Raw genomic sequence first — 14,198 nt, forward strand, 5'->3', positions numbered from 1 at the left:
TTTTTTCAGCCCCCTTTTTTCATCAGAAAGTTGTATTGTTGTTGGCCCAAACACCACTTTTTGATTGCCTTTGCTGCTTGCTGTGAATGCAATCTCTAAAGCACTCTGTTTAATCTTTGAATCAGCTCGGGAAGATGGAATTACCATCCCTGGAAAACTGCAGTTTAGTTTCAAGGAACCCGCTGCAGCTGCAACAATAAGATGGAAATGTGGTTTGGAGGAGGCAAGGATTAAAGGTATGGGATTAAGAAACCCTTGTTTGCCCTAGTGAGTTGAATGATCACATAAATCACAGTCTAAACTTGGCTCTGCTCAGCTCATATTAAAGTATGTAGCATCAGAGCCTCCTCATAATCAGGATTTGTCATCTTGAGTATCAGGATGGAAGATGCAGATGCCAAAGAGGGGCCAGGGGGAGAAGTGAGGATAAGAAGGAAGGGAATAATTTTGGAGACAGTGACTACTATTTTGATAGGAACCAGAATATCTGCACTATTTCAAGAACCACATATAAGGACAAAAGCTGTTGGAAATGTGCCTTCTAACTTCAAATTGCGCCTGACCATTAGAACGCTGATAAGGGTTGGGGGAGAGCAGCTGGAACTCTGCAGGCTGCTTGGGTTTCCTTTCATGATATTTATTCCTAGATCACATTTGCAGCTGCTTTTATCTGCTCTTTAGAAGTTCTCGTATTTGGGGAATCATTCATTGTGAAATAAAAACCTATTCATTGACCTGGAAATGTAATTTATTAGTCAGCTACGGAACTAGTTGTCTATTAATGCAAACATATGGAATATGGAACTTTCCATTCTACCCAACATGCCACTGATGGACACTCAAGTTTATCACACCCTGTGATGCCCCCATATTAGTGCCCTGGGCTAAGACATTGAAAATAATGCTATCTTCAAGAGAAAGTAAAACAATACACAAAATGCACACACACACACACACCACACACACACACACACACACACGCACACGCACACACACATCTATAATGCAGTAATATGGACAGGGAAATGGGAAGAGGTTTTTGAATAAGAACCAGGCATAGCCAGATCTTCTTAAAATGGGGCCAAAGCACATTGGGATTTGGGGCAACAAAAGAGGAAGTTAGGGCAGGGTAGAGGAAACTGTCTCCAGGATAGCTATGGCGTGGTATGTTAGGACACAGCAAGCTTAGGTGTGCTATGGTACCAGCTGGCCCCAAACCAGTAGGCAAGGCAAGGTACTGAGAAGTTCCAGGCAGCAGTGGTGGGTGGTTGTGTGGATGACAGTCAGAACTGCAGAGGCATGGGGCCCGAATACAGACTAGGCTGTGTAAAGGCCACAGCCAGGCAAAATGAAGTTTATAGTGTGTCCTAGCCCTATGCAGAGCCAGGAGTTCTAGGCAGGATAACCAAGCAGATCAAGCTAGAATCAAGACATCTAGATGGGCGCAGTTCTGACAGAATGAGGGTGATGAGATGATACTTCCACTTCAGGGCTACATTAGGCCTGTGGCTCAATCTCTGAATGTGAGATCATGCTGGCAATCCAACTTTATTTCAAATCATACTAGAGGGCAGAGCTGAGGCTACCTGTCTTGGTCAGGGTTGGACCATGTGTTGGCCCTATAGTGTTATTTGTCTGCCCAACAGTCCTTCCTTTGGGAATAACTTTTCTGTGATTCAGTGTGGTTTGGGCATTGCCCTCCCAGTGCAAAAGAGTGGGAATATGTCTCAGATCTGGCCAGTCAGATTCCCTTATTCCCTAACCTACAGTGATTAATCCAGAGATAGGCATATGGCACAAGCTGAGCCAACTCTTCTATGGAAGGTCTTCTCCTACTACTAGCGTTTATTGAGTGCTTACCCTGTGCTGGGAGCAGTTTAAATGCTTCAGATGCATTATCTCATTTAATTATCATATAATTTGATAAGGTAATGCTATTATTATCACCCCTTTACAGATAAAGAAACTGAAGCAAAGATAGAGTAACTTGTCTAAGATCATACAACTAGGTGGTAGAGATAGACTGTGTAAGTAGGCAGTCTTGTCCCAGAGCTTGTGCTATTAACATGAAAGGAAAGACATACTTCCCTGCTCTAGGATTGTAAACTATAATGATAACATAACATAAGCTGGAACTGTAAGTGTCCACCTTCCCAGGCCACAGAGTGGGAGCTGTCTGCAGTAGAGGAGAATGAGGCCATATATTATGAAAAGAAGGGAAAGAGATCCTCATGATATGGTTTGAGTGCCTGGATCTAGGCATGCCTGAAGCTATTCAACTCACGGACTTTTCAGTTACATGGACCACTAAACTCCCTTTATTGCTTAAACTAGCTAGAGTTGGGTTTTTGTCACTTGCAAACAAGAGTCTTGACTAATACAGGCTTGTCTGTAGGGTACTTCAGTATGCAGTGGGGAGCCTAGAGAAGATGAGAACAGGAGGAATGAGTCAGAATGTGTTAAAAGCAGGTTGGCATCCTACAACACGCATGCCATTGTTGTGGCATTCCACAGTGCCAGTTGTCCTTACCTTACTATTGTGCCCTGCTTCAGCTGACGGTCTATAAACCAACTGTCTCTGCACAGACACAGTCCACTGGCCCCTGGAGAGAGAGAAGTCTAAAGCTAAAGCAATGCAAGGCTATCATCTCACCAGGAGAAAATGTTTACTCTGCCTTATCAATACCTGGATTTATAGCATACTGCAAATAACCTGTAGAATGCTGGTTGAACACAAAAAGGCCACACCCAAGAAACTGTGAAAAAACAAGACAATTGCAAAGCTTGTGCTTTAAAATATACCTACGCATCTCCTTTAAAAGGTTGGGGGATTTGGCAATTGGATGGTTAGTTCGTCCCTCAGGAATAGCTAGACAGATTCAATAGTTATTCCACCTTTGACTAGTTTGAAGTGTCCTTTCTAGGTTCCTGCACTGCAGAGCACTGGGCCTTTGTGTGGCTTGGCCTTGAGGTTAATACAAGCGAAAGTCTTAGAGCTGTATCTGGCACGTAGTAAGTGCTCATTAACCAAGCACCATTCTTTTCTTCTCTTCTTGGTTTTCCAAAGATTCTACAATACTAGTATTACCTTTCCAATTAAAAAAATTATAATAAGTTGCTGATTCTCCCCAAAGGAAGCACAAATTCTTTACTTGGAAATAATCCCCTGCAAAACTGGCTTTATGGACCAGAAGCAATTTCTAAACCTGATAACAGATTCTGTGGTGAAAATAAATGAGGAGGGCTTTAACAACTGTATGAACTACTGGGAGAAGCTCCAATCAATATTCCCACACATGGACAAGGGTTGAGCTGAAAAAGATTTTTAGTTCAAAGGTCAAAGCTTGACAAACAGGCAGGGCATGGTGGTTCATGCCTGTAATCCCAGTACTTTGGGAGGCCAAGGTGGGTGGATCACCTGAGGTCAGGAGTTTGAGACCAGCCTGGCCAACATGGTGAAACTCCGTCTCTACTAAGAATACAAAAATTAGCCAGGCATGGTGGCAGATGCCTGTAATCCCAGCTACTTGGGAGGCTGAGGCAAGAGAATTGCTTGAACCGGAGAGGCAGAGGTTGCAGTGAACTGAGCACGCCATTGCACTCCAGCCCGGGCAACAAGAGCAAAACTCCATCTCAAAAAATGAACAACAACAAAAAAACTAACTAGAGAAACTAAGGCAAATGAATGCCAAGAGTCACACAGCTGATGAATAACAGTGTTGTGATTCAAAGATCAGGTTGGGAGACCAGATGTGCTGGCTCACGCCTGTAATCCCAGCACTTTGGGAGGCCAAGGCAGAGGATTGCTTGAGCTCAGGAGTTTGAGACTAGCCTGGGGAACATGGCGAAACCTCATCTCTGCGAAAAAATTAGCTGAGTGTGGTGGTGCACCACTGTAGTCCCAGCTACTTGGGAGGCTAAGGTGGGAGGACCACTTGAGTCCAGGAGGTGGAGGTTGCAGTGAGCCAAGATCACACTACTGTACTTCATCTTGGGTGACAGAGCCAGACCCTGTCATAAATAAATAAATAAATAAAGGAATAAAGATCAGGTTAGTACAATTAAATTGTGTCGGCCTCTTGGTCTCCCTTGACAATGAAATTAATTATATCCCTATTTTTTAGTGTGTTATAATCTGAGTTTTAAAATCTGAATTAATTATCATGATTTTCTCTGTCTTCCCATAAACTCATTTGAAAAGCAGAAAGTGCTTGGTCAGCAAGAACCTTCAGAACTTTGCAGCTGAAAGGAACTTTAGAAATCAAATAGGGGTGAGGAAGACTGGATTAAATGGATGTCTTTACCGTAGGCCTTCTCAGAGTCTTTGTTGTGCTAGCATGCACTTTGATTCTCCAATATATAACCTTTCTCAAACTTATTTGACAATGGAATCTTTTTTCCTCAAAATTATTAAGATCTTGAGGTGTCCTGAACACCATGTAGGAAGTGGTGTAATAAATCTCTAGAGTCCCATCCTGGGCTCACATTTTGTTCTGTAAATCCTAATTATGTCCCCTGTAAGCTGAGGCCTAGAGTGACAAATCCTTCATCTCAACTCCCTCACTACCCCAGGGAGGAGGGGAAGGCGGTTGTGGGGGGAATGGGAGGCCTACTGGGAACTCCAGGTTCCTATTCTCTCAGGCCCTCAGCATGTAGGGAGGGAGAAGCCAGAAACTGCAGCTGCCGCCCCAGGCCCCCAAACTCCATTCCCTTCACTGTAGCTTTGAATTCCTCCCGTGTGTAATTATAAAGTATGTGTTCAGTTATTTACTTTCCCTGTTCCATGCAGAGTGTGTTACTGAATAATACAGTTCACAAGTAAATCCAGCTTTTCTGCTGCAAGGTCTGAATTAAAAAGATTACAACCCTCTATCATTCCAGTTTTAAAAGAAACCACTACTTACGTAGCTTAAAAAAAAATGGAAACAATGATTCTCTGTCCTCTCAGAAATGCAAGCAAAATTGTAGAATTAAGACGTTTACATGGATTTTGTTGTTTCTAACAGCCTTAAATTGCCTCATTTAGGAAGGGTAAAAAATAAAATACCCATGTTTCTTGGATTTCCAGGAACTGAGTCTGGCAGCCGGTTCACTGTTGTCTTCTAGAATTTGAAGCAAGAAAAATTATAACCAAACTGGTGTCAATTTGCTCTATTTATCTTGGGAATTAACTTCAAAGCTTAATTGTCAGAGACAGTGACCTCTATACTCATGAAAATCCCCAGGGAATTACAAAAGCAGACTACTTGAGTGGAATGTGAATGTCATTCTGAGAACAGGCCTGCACAGCGCCTGAAGGAAAATGCTTAGCCCAAGAAGGATGGAGCTGACCCTACAAGCTTCTGTACTTCATTTCTCAACACTCAGATCAAGTTCCTAACCCATGGCTTCTGTCTGACCCATGATTCTGCCACTGAGCTGGTTCCAGAATTGCCTGTGGATGTTCCCTGCCACAGAGAGACGAGGTATCCTTGAAATCGGCTGAGCTCAAGTGCAACCACTGACACCACTCCACTCCTGAAGACTTCCAAGGAGGTAGTGCAGTGGCCAAGGGATGAGCTGAAGTAGTTCTGCTTGTGTAGGAAGGCCCCTGGGCAGTGTTTTGTCTGGAAACTTCCCCTTAATCTGGCAGAATTTGGAACAAATGTTTGGCTGAAACCATATACTATCAAATTAATAGAACAATTGTAGGATAGAGAACAATAAGTCAGAAAACAAAAATGCAAGCATACAGCTCATAAAGTCTACTTTATGGAAGTAAGTAGAATGCTGAAAAAGTACACATTGTGCTCCGTGAAATAACCACTCCTACGCCAACCCGGCCTGCTCCAGCCTGATCCCTCATGCACACACTTAACTTATAACAAAAGGAAGAGGAGAAGAAAATCATTTGAGCAAATAATGTCCAAGCCTCTGCTGTGGTCAGTGGTAAACCCAGACACTCAGCAGATAACATCATGGTTGTAATGAGGTAACAGTGAACAGCCAGGAGAGGCACTGGCTTTTGGTAACAGCCATTTTTGTTAAGTACAAAACACTTTGCTGACTGGCCCCGCCCTAAATCATTGCCTTGTAAGAAAGGAGCCCTGTCAGAACAAAAACAATCATGCTGTACTAGATGACTCTCTGGAATACACAACAATCTCCTTTCCTGGATATGTCAGTGCAACTTAAGAGCTGGGAACCGTGGTTAAGTATACTTTCTTTTACTCTAAAAGATAGAGCTCCTTAATTGATTTCGCCTTGACTAGGGAATGGTCCCTCTTGCTCCAGGAATGTTGTTCCTTTTAACCAAAGCACAATTTTGGGATGGACTTTAATGAAATGATGAGGTAAGTGGAGACTTGCAGTTAGCAAACCAGATAATCCAAATAAATTCTGGTAGTCAGATACCGAAGCCAGATCAACCAAATGCCTGGATCCCCAATTGATCTAAACAGGCCTCCAGGATAGTTCACTCCTGATGGTAACAAAAATTAACAGTGGAAAATGGAAGAGAGAATTTGGGAATCATGCAGAGTTTATCATCTCAGATTGGGAGCAAGTGAGAAGCCAATGAAAGGGGAAAAAAAATAAGAGAAGATACTATGAGTAGGAAAACAGTTTTTATGATTTGGCATCTAAGAAAAACAAGGTAGTTGGGAGTAGTGCTTACTGTTTTCTAAGATTTATCTATTCTTAGTTATTCCTAAGCAACATTTTGGATCAATAGTTCTCAAACAGCCAATTTAAGGATCCATGAAGGCTAGTCATTGGAGGAGGTCTTTAAATATCAATAGCTGGATTCCCAGATCTAGCTCTAGAGCAAGTCAAGTATATAACCAGGGAAACAGTACTCCCCAGGTTTAGTAGATAAACACACGACTTTCAAAAACATTTGGATAGGAAGAGATAAGCAATAGGAAGCCATTGTAGGTGTTTAATGAATCAGAGGAAAGTGATTTAAAAGGGCTTTAAGGAAATTATCTAGCAATAGAGGCACAGTGGCCTGGAGTAGTTCTTTCCAAATTTAGTCTATAGGCAAATCACCAAGGGAACTATCTTGTTAAAATTCAGATTCTCATTCAGGAGGTCTGCTGCATTACTAAACAGCTCCCAGGTGAGGCCAATGCTCCTGGTCCTCCAGCCATACTTCGAAAAGTTAGGCCCTGGGAGGACAGCTGGGGTTGAATGGAATTCTGATACTCAGAGGCTATTGATATGGCCAATTACTCTGCTGGAATCAAGTCACCACTTTTTCCCAGAGCCAAATTCCAGCTTCAATCTAGACTGTTACCTGGTCATAAGAGAAAGAACCTTTTGCCTGAAATCAGGAGCCCCAGGTCTGTGCTGTGGAAAAGTCAGCTAGTTTGAGGAAATTACTTTCCTCCTGAGCCTCTGTGGCCACATAGGTAAAATGAGAGACCTGGGTTATATCATCTCTAAACTAGATTCCATGATCCTAAATCCTCTAACTCCAACACATGCAATGGGGTCAGACCAAGTTACATGGCCTTTTGTAACTCTGCAGGTTATTAGGTATTGTATTCTAAAGAGTCAGCATGAGTATTTTACAACCTTTGGTATGTTTGTTGTAAAACATACATGACCTTCCTATATATCAGTTGTGTACATTACTATTTAGACATGTAATAACACCCTAAAAACGGGAAATACATTTGTATGTGGGGAGTTGATAAAAGAAAATACTATTGTATACAGACTGAAAAACATTATCCTTTATTTTTAAAATATTGTAAGCACTGGCATAAACAAGGCATAGCTTACACATGTGTGTAAATCTGCACAAATTGTGCACATTTACTATTTGGAGGGGGAAAATGGATTTTAAAAGTTGTTTGGACTATATGTTCTTTTTCTTTTTAGCAGAGTGGGGAGTCAAAAGAATTGAATTACAGGGTAGAATATAAAATATCTCCTTTAAGGAAATAAATGTGTAATAGGAACTATCTACCCAATTCTCTCAGGCATGGGAAGCCCTCGGGGCTCATGTAAATTGTATATAAGTATGTCTTCAGTGTCACTCCAGATGTTTTTTCAGGGAAATAATCCCTCTCCCCATATATTGGCATCAACACCCTGCATGTAACCTCCATACTCAAACTTGCCCCAAGCCAAGCAGCATCCTGAAGAGTGACTCCAGGTGAGACTGGGGAGCTCTAGGCCCTTCCTGCCACCCTCCCTCCATACCTGGAAGATCATGTTACTAAATATACTTCTAGGCTTGAAAGAGAGAATAGAGCCTGTAAATATTAACGCAGGACAAGGCTCAGAAGCAAAGTTAACCCACCAGGCAGAGAGGTCAGGCCAGGACAATTTTAAATGGTAATTAATTCTCTCCACACTTATCTTTAGAGATTGTCCTTGGGCTCTGGCTGAGCAGGGCCTTCCCTGCTGTGTGTGGGGTCTGCTTGCAGTTTTGACTCTGCCCCTCTGGGGAACCCAAGCTGCACATTTTTTTCTGCAGCCTCTGACTATGAGGTTATATTAATAAAAAGGCCATTCCTGCCTTTAGCAGTTGCCGACCAAGTCTGCTTTATATAGCAACAGAGCCAGGAAGAATCCAGGGCTTCAATACAGGGACTTTTCCACTAGTATATACTGTTTTGTCTTATTTCCTATTCCATCTTCCAAGGAAAAAATGAAGTGCTGCTGCAGAAGACCCAGTCACTAGGCCCACCTGACACCTAGTACATATCTGACAAAGGGAATGCTGCCATGTGGTACAAGTGGCCTTCCCCAACAATCCCCAGCCAAGTTCCTGAAACCTCTTTTTTCCAAGTCCGACCCACCTTCTTTGTTCACACCTCCCCACTCTAAGAAGAAAGCTGCATATCAGCAGCCACAACTAAGAGTGAACAAAAAGGGGCAAGTAGTGGCAATATGCTCAGGGGTTCCAAAGTAGAATCCTGCCAATGCATATAGTGCTTAAAACCATAAAAGCAGCAAAGGTGTCAGTGAAAACTATCTAGAACCAATGACAGTGATTATGGTGCCAACACATATAAGATGACATATATAGGCCGGGCATGGTGGCTCATACCTGTAATCCCAGCACTTTGGGAGGCCAAGGTGGATGGATCACCTGAGGTCAGGAGTTCAAGACCAGCCTGGCCAACATGGTGAAACCCCATCTCTACTAAAAATACAAAAATCAGCCAGGTGTGGTGGCATGCTCCTGTAATCCCAGCTACTCAGGAGGCTGAGGCAGGAGAATAAGCTTGAACCCAGGAGGTGGAGGTTGCAATGAGCTGAGATTGTGCCACTGCACTCCAGCCTGGGCAACAGAGCAAGACTCCATCTCAAAAAAAAAAAAAAAAAAAAAAGATGACATGACATATATAAAGAACAAAGCACAAGGCCCAGACATCCTATGGCTGAAACTGTTGGTTGTCTCCCTATATCCATTCTCCTTTTCTTCAGTAATAGAAGTCTGAATTTAAGCTGGGCACATGACTACCCAGGGTAAAGACTACATTTCCTAGCCTCCCTTGCAGCTAGATATGCCCGGTGACTAGGTTCTGCTTTCTTGTGGAGTCTCCTTAGAGGTGGGGGGTGCAGGGGCTTACCTTCCTTCATGCCTTCCTTCTTGCTATGGGTCAAAATGCAGCTATCTTGGACCATAAAGTAACAGTCATGGCTTGAAGTTGGTGAAACCACATGATAGAATGAGCCCAAGTACCTGATAATGAAGAAGCTATCCACCATATTGATGCTGGCTTGTCTATATTTATGTGGGAGAAGTCAACTTCTCTGTTGTTTAAACCCATGTTAGTTTGGATTTTCTGATACACACAGCTCAATTTTATTTTAATACAATCTCCTTCCTCAATGCCTCATACATCAATAGCATCCCCAAATTAATTGCATCATTATTTCATTAGAGAATAGCATCCAAAATAATAACTTAGAAGCTTAAAACAACCTATTCATTATAGATTCACTCCATGTATTCTCTAATTGCAATTAAAACAAGATTATAATAAAATATAATGCACGGTACTGTATTCCTACTTTTCAGTAAAAAATGAAAATGTAGACATTTTCTCTTGGTAAAAGTCTTACTGTCAAAGCAGAAGAGTAACTTTTTCTCTAACATTTGTTGCAACAGCTTAAATTGTATACTCTTGATAACCAGATAATAGGTATTGAGTCAAATTTCTTCCCCTTGGTCTCCTCTGCAACTTCTTACATGGATAGGAGGAATAATTTTGTAAGGTCAGTTCATGTTAATGGGTAAGAAAAAGTCATAACCACTAAGAGCATTAATATGGATCCATGTTATTTATTTATTTATTTTATTTATTTATTTTTTTTTGAGGTGGAGTCTCACTCTGTCGCCCAGGCTGGAGTGCAGTGGCGCGATATCAACTCACTGCAAGCTCCACCTCCCGGGTTCACGCCATTCTCCCACCTCAGCCTCCCGAGTAGCTGGGACTACAGGTGCCTGCCACCACGCCCAGCTAATTTTGATTTTGCACTTTTAGTAGAGAAAGGTTTTCACTGTGTTAGCCAGGATGGTCTCGATCTCCTGACCTCGTGATCCACCCACCTCAGCCTCCCAAAGTGCTGGGATTACACGCGTGAGCCACCATGCCTGGCCTCCATCCATGTTATTTAACCCTCAGAATATCCTTAATTTGCAGATTCAGACACAGAGGGTTCAACAAGCAACATGACTTGCCAAACATAATAGAGCAATTAACTAGGGATCTTAGATCCAGGTTTTCTGATGCATACGATATCATAATTGCCTATTTACTTGTACATCTTCCCAGTAGACCATAGCTCCAAATTCATTATTGCATTCCCAGTACCTACCACAAGGCCTACCATACCAAACATCCTCAATAAATGCATATTAAATGAATTACCAACCCTAAAATACCACTCTGCTATTGCTCCCTTGCTCTGCAAGGGTTCTACAAACCAATGCCCTTAATATATTCCAGGTCACTCCCAGGCCATAAGGCTTGTCAAGAGAATGTGGTCAAGGATGAGACAGAGGGGGAGCAGGACTAGCGAACACACCCATATGACACACTTGTTCTCCACACTCTCCTGGGCCTGGGCGGGCCCACCATGTAGGGCATTTGGATGTATGCCTCATGGCCTGGGAGACAACTTGCACTTAGTGTACTTTTCCAGGAAAAGAAAAAGACAACCATGGTCTAACACATTAGAAACACTGCTGCCTGGTGTTCTGACATCAGAGCATCCACCCAGTTTGATTCCTGGAGGCAAGCCCACTTGCAAAGCATGGGCCAGGGATGGTATGTGGGAAAGGACAATGGAAGAGGGGTTTGGTGACTGAAAAGTGAAGTATGTGGCTAAGACATGCAGTGTGAGCAGACACAGTGAAGCGATTCATTGAAGTTTTCTGTGTTTTGGGCTCAGAGGCAAAGATAACAGAGCTCATCACTTCTTGTAAGACCAGTATTCTTTGAAACTTTGATCTGAGCTGGTCCTGCTCCAAATTCTCCCAAAAAACTATGAGGATGGGGCCAATCTAGCTTTCTGCCACTTCCCTTACTCATCCTCCAGCAAGTGTGCCAGAAGAAGAATGATTTGTTTTTTCTCTGTGGCTCCTTACAGTCAGGAAGTGAGAATCAGCTTGAGTGAGCTATGGTCACCAATCACAAGGAATCTACAGTGGAATTATCACCTGGCATGATGTGAAATAACATCATTATAAAATGTTGTCTTCCAGTTGGAAAGCCAGAAGTTAAGCCTGTGCTGGCATTCACTTTCTAATAAATGGGCTGGCTTAAACATTGATTTTCTCTCCTTGACTTATAAAAATGACTAAAAATGTAAGAGAGAATCAATAAATGTTTTAAAGATTGCCATTAAATACAAATACTTTAACAATTTAACAAAACCAAGGGGATCCAACCTTAAAATTCCACCTTCCTTGTCGTCACTTCTACCCCCAAGTCAGGATGAAAGTTCAATGTTTCAAAAAATATCACAATTGCCTCTTACCTGGTACATAGTAGACACTCAAGAAAACTGTTGAAAAGGAATTGTATGTGCCTTATGAGTTGGTACTTCACAGGATTTTTAGAGTTGGCTTGACTTGGATTAGATTCAAGAATACTGTATTAACCCTCCAGGGGAATATTCACAGGCAAACAGCTACAAGGATATACTACATTTTCCTTTGCTAAAACTTGTATCTGCATTCAAATATTGGCCTTGGCATTTCCTAAGGGCTGGCTGCTTCGAATGTTACTATATCAAACCATCTGCACTGGGAAGCAAAATTCTGTTAAGAAATAGAATCACTGGTAGTAAAGAGATTACCACATTCCTGACCACTGTAACATCTTATATTTTGAGAATCCCCATAAGAAAAGGTCACTTGAAAATAGCAACTCTTTGTCAAAGTGGAGATCATGAATACTTTTGTACAATTTATGACTATGGTCAGTAGGAAAATTCATTTTTGTTTATATGCATTTTCAGTGGCTTCCCTGCACTGACTCACTAAAATTAAAGCTTCAAAAAAAAAAAAAAAAACTAAAAAACTTGAAAATAGATGATGACAAGAGGCTTCTAGTTAGACGGGATTTTTGGGAGGCAAAGTGCCTTCTATTGTTCACTGCCCAAAACTAGAAAATCCTGAAGGGAAGCAAATGGTCCAGTGGAGGCAGCTCTTTGGCTGAGGAGAGAAGTTCAAGTGAAGGTCCTAGAGAGAAAGTGCAAAGTGAACAATCATAGGGGAAGTTGACTTGGCATAAGAAGACTAGACAGTGCCAGTGTCATTCAGATTTTTAGTTGGGGGAGAAGGGAGACAATTTTATACTCCCTCAAGAAAAGCAAAGGGACTTGATTCCATCTTAAGGTGACAAATCAGGACGCCAATGCTGGATGCACTTGAAGGTGGAGAGCTAGGCAGATTGAGGCAGCAGGAAGCAGGGTGGGAGCCAGTGTGCACCAAGTGGGTGAGGGGAACATGTGAGTCAGTTCCAGCTGTCCTCAGACCTTCCTGCCCAGCCTCAGGGTAATCCAGGGGTACAGCGACTCTGAGCCCTGGCCCACCCGTGGTCCCTCGGATTGTCTCACTCCCTCACCCCTAGTGTCATGCACTCTGACCTATTGCAGGGAGGGTTGGCAAGATGTGGGCAATATGTGTCAAGATGTGTGTGGAAGTGTGTGCAGTAGACACACAGAATCCCTAAAATGTGATGAAAATAAAAGAATGACATCGGCACGGACAAGGAAGGCAGGCAAGTGTTAAAAATAGTTAGAAACTGTAAAATGAGGTGCGACATTTCCTGAAATCAATCAGATCTAGTATTAGATAATAGTAATTAACAACAACTGGCCGTGAAAGAAGGCACCCGCACTTTCCCTCCATTGCTCTCCCCACCATCTTACGCCGACTCCTTGCGGGGAGGGGTAGAGCCTTGTTCCCCTAGGTATCCTAAGCACGTTTCCAAGTACTTGAAGGTGCCTTTCGAAAGTCTGATGAATGAGAAATAAGTGAGCGAGTGAATGAGTGAATAAGCTGCCTAAAGCAGATGCGTTTATGCGTGCATTCTCTCGAGTGAAGGAAGAAGGAAGAGGTAGGGACGGAGCAGGAGAGAGAGCACGCGCGGGAAAGATAAATCGCGCCCACCCGCGATGGACCCCAATGTCAATCTGATCTAGGTTAGTGGTTCTCAAACTTTACCACGCATCAGAATCACCTGGAGGGCTTGCTCAAACACAGATTGCCAGGCCCCACTCCCAGTTTCTGACTTAGTAGGTGAGGCCAGAGAGTTTGCATTTCTAACAAGTTCCAGATGATGCGAATGCTGTTGGACCACACTTTAAGAACCGCTGCTCTAGAGCGTAACTCGGACCTATCCCAGCGTCCCAGGGAAGCGAAATCTGCAATGGGAAATGGAATGTCCAAGGCAATCTTCAGCCGGCGTTTTAAAAACAAGTCCGGAGACGGGAGGGTAGCGCTGCTCAGCTCCAGCCAACTCACTGCCGCGTAGGAACGGAGGTCATCGGAAATCAAGATTTCCGTTTGAATTTTCCCAATGTTTAAGCGTTGGCAAGTGCGTTGAAAAACACACACAACATGAAAGCCTAACGAAAATATAGGTTTGCAGACCGTGCCCTAGTCTTTTCCGAGGATGTTCTTTTCTGTCATCCATCGTCCACACAGGTTGAGCACGACAGCCGGGCCAGTCCCGCCCTGGGCG

The 14,198-nt window shown here is 42.9% G+C and overlaps 1 pseudogene; it reads right to left on the reverse strand.

Annotated features, from left to right (window-relative positions):
• LOC105739710 overlaps positions 1-14,198 on the reverse strand; it is a 35,415-nt pseudogene that overhangs the window by 21,043 nt on the left and 174 nt on the right.

The sequence above is a fragment of the Nomascus leucogenys genome, chromosome 16 (genome assembly GCF_006542625.1).
Source record: "Nomascus leucogenys isolate Asia chromosome 16, Asia_NLE_v1, whole genome shotgun sequence".
Lineage (NCBI taxonomy): Eukaryota > Metazoa > Chordata > Mammalia > Primates > Hylobatidae > Nomascus > Nomascus leucogenys.